Raw genomic sequence first — 7,625 nt, forward strand, 5'->3', positions numbered from 1 at the left:
TGAAGGGTTCCTTAATCATATACAAATATTTTTCATTGTCAGTGTGTCTAATAAACACTGTTAAGATTGCAAGCTCAAAGGATGTTGACTATTTATAGCTTTCTTTCTCTGAAAGAGCAAACACCTTTACAATATGATTTGCCTTCTCAATAAATGGAGCAGCAACTACACTGTGCTACAATGGCTGGTTAAGAAAAATGTTCCCTATGGGGGTGTTCGTTGCATACCGAACTGTGTCAGAGGCTTCTTAGGAATCAAGTGAAGTGGAGGAACAAGATTGGATGGTGGCCAGGACAGCGAGAAATAAAGGTCCCAGTGCTGGGAAAATGTATATATAGTGCAATCTTAAACTTACTATAATTTATTTCTATTTCTTACTTAAAAAATAATAACAAATAATTGGCCACCAGCTCTCGGTACCCTAATTCCTTAAATGAACTCTTACAAACTTATAACTATTCAATTTTTTTGTTTCCCCCTTCAGGTTAAGTTAGACTGTTCTCTTCTTATAAATACCACTTTTTAGCCATCAGTCACTAACCACCAATATCTTTTGAAATATTTTCCCCAACACTAGTCAGAAGATAATGGCATGGAATCATATAAGATATCTAACAGAACTATTGGATAAGAATGTTTAGAGAGGGGCTGGGAAGGTGGCTCAGTGGTAGAGCGCTTGCTTTGCATGCCTGAGGCCCTGGGTTCAATTCCTCAGCACCACATAAGAAAAAAGAAAAAAGCCGAAAGTGGCGCTGTGGCTCAAGTGGTAGAGCACTAGCCTTGAGCTGAAGAGCTGAGGGACAGTGCCCAGGCCAAGTTCAGGCCCCATGACAGACAAAAATAAATAAATGAATGAATGAAATTACTGAATTAGTATATGGCAAGTCAATTTCAAAATATTTTCAAAATGAAATATTCTGAGAAATGTAATCCAGTAAGTCAACCTCTACTTTTATTCTTGCTTTTAAACTTAGAAACCTTGGGAATTCTTTTTATCTACATGTGTAAATTTCTAAAAATTTGGGTTTCACTAGAAATAATAGTATATAGACTCTGTAATCTTCATGACATTAACTAGTATGACTGTAGTAGTATACTAAACCTTTGTTTATAAAAGTAGAACTTTTCCTATTTTGTTCTAACTCATTTAATTAAATGTTTTACCTGGAGACCAATTGAAAGCTTCTAGACAAATTCTGACATGAGCTGAGTTTTTCTTCTGATTCACAGTGACTATGACCTTAAAAGTTATGGGAAATTAATTAGTTACGAAGAGTAGCAAGAATTCTAGAAATAAAAATGCAGAGGTTAAAAAAGTGAACTGTCATCTTATAGTCTAATAAAATTAAGAACTTGTGTCACTAAAATAATGTTTTCCAAAAATCTTTATTATTTAATTACTTTCCCAATACTGCACATCATATTATAATAAGCTGAATTACCTAACATAAGCATATACTACTTTAGTTGTGATTACATGCTTGTCTAAATTGATAGTGCTGTGATTGGATATGAAATGTTCCAAAGGCTCAAGTACTAAAGACTTAGTTCCCTCTTTACATTCAGAGGTAAGCCTCTGGGAAAGTAATCAAGCTTTTATTTTATCCATGAATTAACTCACTGATGGATTTATAACTGAATGGATTATTGGAAGGTTGAAGAAACTGTGCAGGGTGGGCTCTGACTGGAGGAAATGAATTGCTGGGATCCTGACTTTAATGGATACATCCTGTCCCCACTCTGTTACGCCTATGTCTCCATGCTTCTCTGCTGCCATGGAGATGAGCAGAAATCTGCCACATGCACCTGTTGCCACGATGTTCTGCCTCACTTCAAGCTCAAAATAATGGAGCCAGCCAACCATGGAGTGAGACCCCAATGAGCCAAAATTAATCTTCCTTTTATTAATTTTAGTGTGTGTGTGTGTGTGTGTGTGTGTGTGTGTGTGTGTGTGTGTGTGTGTGTGTGCCAGTACTAGGGCTTGAACTCAAGGCTCAAGGACTGCCTTTAGCTTTGTTGCTCAAGGCTGGAACTCACCACCTGCGCCATAACTCCACTTTCAGCTTTTGTGGTGGTTAGAGATAAGAATTTCATGAACTTTCCTGCCCAGGTGTTGAACTGTAATTCTCAAATCTTAGCTTCCTGAGCAGCTAGGGTTAAAGGAGTGTCATTGTCACTTGGAAAATCGTCCTTTTAAAATTGTCTCAGGTATCTATCAAGTAGGAAACTTAACATGTTAGATATTTACTCCATTTTACTAATCGAATGCTTTTAAATTACTTAGGGACTCAATCTCTGGAGGATATACCTTGAGAGTCTGTAGTTACAATGCTAAACATTTGTTATTACTGACACTGCTGCTAGCATGCTGACAGAGGCTAACTTTTTCATCTGATCCTCTAGGATGCCATGTTTCATCCTAAGAGATAAACACAGAGTATTTACTAATAGACTCCAGCTAGGATCCTTAAATGAAAGTGAATAATTGCTTTAAATAGGAGATAAATTCTGTCCTTTTTCTTTTTTTTCTTTTTAGTGTACATATATGAGGTAGTAATACCAATCACAATTGTCTTATATCTTGTCTAGGCAATCTTGTCTAGGCAACTTCCAACTCCAGTTTTCTCACTGTTCTGAATCACATATTGGCAAATGTTTCTGTTTTCTAGTGGAAAGATTAAAAATATAATGCCCAGAAAAATTTGAACAGATGTTTTGGATGTGTTGAAATTCACAAGTGTGCTGGGTGCCCTGTTTTCCTATGATTAATTGGCTGATGTTGGTACAAGGGTTTGAACTCACTAGACTTATTTACTGATTATTAGAGCACTACATCAAAGCCTGGATGTTTTGCTGATTATTTTGGAGATGAAAACTTTTGGGCTTTTCTGCCCAGGCTGCTTCAGATCTTGATCCTTTAGATCTAAGTCTACTGAGTAACTAGGATTATAGACATGAGCCACTGGTGCTGTCTTGGGTTTATTTTACTTTTTAATTAGTATTGCTCATCTTCTAGCACACAAATTTTGATGTAGCTTAAAAACAATTGTAGCAATTAGTTTGTTATCACATAGTTCTTATGAGAAGAAAGCAATTATATATAATGGCATCAAAGGACATGAGTGTCTTCTGAAATCTGACCACAATTTAAGCTCTAGCTGCCTGTATTTCTTCTTTTCTCTCTCTTTTTTTTTGTTTTGACTCATTGTTATTTTTTTGGGGGGGGGGTCCGGTCATGGGGCCTGAACTCTGGGCCTGGGCGCTGTCCCTCAGCTCTTCAGCTCAAGGCTAGCGCCCTACCACTTGAGCCCCAGCGCCACTTCTGGCTTTTTCCTTTTTGCTTATGTGGTGCTGATGAATCGAACCCAGGGCCTCGTGCATGCAAGGCAAGCACTCTACCACTGAGCCACCTTCCCAGCCCTCATTGTTATTTTTTAAATAAGTTTTTTATTGTGAAAATACTGTACAGAGGGGTTACAATCACATGAGTAAGATAATGAGTACATTTCTTATCAAGCATCGTTGCCTCCTCCTTTGTTTTTCCCCTACCATTCCTGCCCTCCCATCTCCACGACTACACCCACCCCTCCCCTGCCAAAGTTGTAAAATTCGTTTTTCGACATAGCATCTTATACACCTCATTGTTGCAATGGGTCCACCTGTATCCCTATTTAAGCAATTTGTTTTTTCCCTTCCCCTCCACAAATTATACCAACATCAAATACAGTGAAAACAGGGGTTATACCATGGGGGAGTGACATACAAAGCAACAAAGAAATCATCTTATAAATATATTAGAAACAATAGCAAGAAAGAAAGACCATTTGAGTCCTTATCTTGGGGTTCATTTCACCTAAAATCAACTTATCTGACCATTTCTGCTTGTCTCAGACATATACTAGTTATTGTAAATAAGGGAAACCATGGGACCTATGTTTCTTTGGGCCTGGCTTACTTCACATAATATAATTTTTTCCAAGTCTTTTCATTTCCTAACAAATGGGGCAGTGCCATTCTTTCTGGAAGCATAAAATTCCATTTTATATATATTTATATATATAGACATATATATATATATATATATATATATATGCCACATTTTCTTGATCCATTCATCTACTGAGGGGCATCTGGGTTGGTTCCATATCTTAGCTATGGTAAATAATGCTGCAACAAGCAGGTAGCTTTAGTATGGTCTTGTGATCATTCGGGTAAATGCCCAAAAGTGGGATTGCTGCATCATAGGGGAGTCATTGTTATTATCAGGAAACTTATACATGATATTCACCTATTAACATCTTTAATATTCTGGTATAAGTATTTTCAAGCTCTTTGTGAAGCTGAAGTTTGGCTTCAAAATAATGCTTTATTAAAGGTGTAGTATGATGTTTTTTAAACTTTCTGCATGGGATCTTTGTAGATTTTATTTTGAAAAAAATAATCATTATGGCTTAAACTTGGTGGAGCCGAACATAAACCAAGTATTTCTCCTGTAATTCTTCAACACCAAGAAAGACTTTCCTGGAAACAACACAGAGCCATAGGGCAAAACTATCCAATCCTTGGCTCCAAATACTAAGTAAAGAACATTAGTTTTGAATTCACTCTCTGCTGTGGCAAAATAAATTACTCTAAATCTTACCAGTTAGAAATGATATTTCTTGTCTCCAAGTTTTCAAGGGCGAGGTGGGTTTGGCTCAAGGTCTTTCACAGGCACAGTCAAGGTGTCAGCTAGGGATGTAATCATCTCAAGGCTCTTTTGGGAAGCATGCACTCACCAACAGAGTTTCTCCACAGCATGGTAGTGGCTTTCTCTCAGCTTTCTAGTTGGAAGCTATGACCTTTTCATAATCTAATGTTGGAAGTGACATTTCATCATTTCTGCTGTATATTATTCATTCAGAATGAGTCAATATTTCTAGCCCACACTCAAGAGGAGGGAACTATACAAGGGCATGCTTGCCAGAAGGTGAAAGAAAATATTGAAGGCCATCTTAGAGGTTGCCTAGTGCAGGTTTGTTTACTGTATGAGTTTTAAAGTATAGTCACATATTGCTTAAAAGCAGTAGTATATTCTAAGAAATGCACCATTAGGTGATTTCACCATTGTGTAAGCAAAATAGAGTGCATTTACTGTACATAATCTGGGATGGTTTATAGCCTACTACATCCCTGAGCTACATAGTATATATCTCTGTGTGTGTATATATACAGGCATATGTACACATATACATATATATGGATTTATATATGCACACAGAGATATACACTGTATATATATACACTATATATTTATATACATGTATACACATACTGTATATATTTGTTTATATATATATATTTATACACACACATACACACACACACACACACACACACACACACACACACACATAAGGTCTATCCTGACCAAAGCACTGTTATGTAGTGCATGCTTATGTACAGTAAATTCACTATTGTGAACATCTAAAGGGAATAATACAATAAGCTGAACTTTCCAACCTATTGGATCTTGAGATCTTTCCATTTGTTTTTATTCTATTCATAGTATTTTAATGACTTATATCCAAGATATGGTCCTTGGAAGGGGGAGTTTGTTAGACAATGGATGCCAGGACCTTCCCTGACTCACTAAACTGTGAATAATATTTCTTCTTTTGGGGTCTACTTTTTCTATGGGGTCTACTTTTTTGGGAGGTCTACATTTTCTCTGCTGCTTTCTTTTGATTGGTATTTATATAAATATCTTTTCCATCTCTTATTTTTAATCTGTCTAAATCTTCACATTTAAGAGTTTCTTGCAGATTGCATAAATATTCTCAGCTGACAATGTCTGCTTTGGTTGACAAGGCCTGATTTTTCAGTAGAATGTTGAGACTATTTATATTTAATGTAAGTAAATACAGTTGGATTAAAACCTGTCTTTTCCATTGTTTTCTAATTGACAATTTGTTTTTCCCTGTTCCTTGCTTTTTTTAGATTATTTTATTGTTTTATTTAAATTTAGATTTTATTTAATCATTTGTTATTCTATTTTTATTTTAAAAGTTTAGTTTATTTTCCTCCTCCTCCTTTTTCTCTTCCTCCTCCTCCTCCTCCTTCTATTCCTCCTTTTCCTCCTCTTCCTCCTTCTCCTTCTTCTTTTTGTGAGCCTCACTATTAACCCCAGTTGGGCTGGAGCTTGCTTTGTAGCCCAGGCTGACCTCAAACTCATAATCCTTCTGAAATTAGGGGAGGATGATTATGCATGGACCACAATGCCCAGTTTTAGTTCTTTTAAAAAGATTTTAATTTTTTCTAAGGTTTACAATATATATATATTTAACATATTAATTCTATTTCAAGTGCTATTGAGCCATTTAAGTTCATGATGCAAGGCCTATCCTATACTTCCATTTTTTCTTTCATTCTTTGTATTATTGATGTACATTTTAATTCTAAGATGATATAAATCTCATACTGCTTATAACTTTTACTTTAGATGGTTATCTTTTAATGAGATTAAAATAATTGCAAAGTTGACTTATTTTCATTTTTATAATTTCTAGAACTATGTATCTTTGTGTCTTTGTAAGAAGTACTTAAATTACTTTCTTACTAAGAAACATTAATCACTTGCGTGAACCCACAAATTAACTAGAGAATAAAAGCCAAGCACTTCTGCCTCCATTTTTAAAAAATATATGTCTTTTGCTCCAATCCATCCTCTCCTTCAGTCATTTTGCAGCCACCGTAAACACCAGGTAGAAGCATACCATCACGTGACAAATATTAATAATTCTTATTGTCACAAGCCCCACTTGACCAGTCCAGAGAAGATGAGTTGTCAGACTGCCTCCTGCCATCTCTGAACTATGCATCTTTTGCTCCCTGTCTCCAGTTCTATATTTAAATTTATATCTCATGTCTTTACCTAGAATTCTGTTGAAGATAGAACAAAATGCTGTCAGTCTATAGCTTGGGCACCACATAATAAATCTTTTTCTGTCTTTCTCCATGTTCTTTATTTGGTGACTAAAGATGAATGGCTGAACTTGACATTTGAAACTTGGATATGAGGTCTAAAACCCCAGTTTCATATTTACACAGTTTCCATTTACCATATTCCTTTAGTATGAAGACTTCCTTCTAAAGTTAGTTTTTTTTTCCTTCCTTTTTTTGGGTCCAGTCATGGGGCCTGAACTCTGGGCCTGGGCGCTGTCCCTCAGCTCTTCAGCTCAAGGCTAGTGCTCTACCACTTGAGCCATAGCGTCACTTCTGGCTTTTTTCTTTTTGCTTATGTGGTGCTGAGGAATTGAACCCAGGGTCTCATGCATGCAAGGTAAGCGCTCTACCACTGAGCCACCTTCCCAGCCCTACAGTTACTTTTTAATAGTAAAAGTCCATTGGAAATAAGAGGAGGGAAGCAACATTTGTCTTCACTTTTGGAAGATATTATAGTTGGGTATACAGTTCTGGATTGGTAGTATTTTTAATTCCTCTCTATCAAAAATATTAATCCATCCTCGCTAGCTTATAGTCTCCGGCAAGTTTTGATAAAGTTTTATTATTACTATTTACTAAGACTCTCTATATAAATAACAATGTAAATATTTGGCACATTGTTTCTTGACCTTTTATTTCTC

The sequence above is a fragment of the Dipodomys spectabilis genome, unplaced genomic scaffold, assembly GCF_019054845.1.
Source record: "Dipodomys spectabilis isolate Male_0828 unplaced genomic scaffold, ASM1905484v1 ptg000115l, whole genome shotgun sequence".
Taxonomy (NCBI): Eukaryota; Metazoa; Chordata; class Mammalia; order Rodentia; family Heteromyidae; genus Dipodomys; species Dipodomys spectabilis.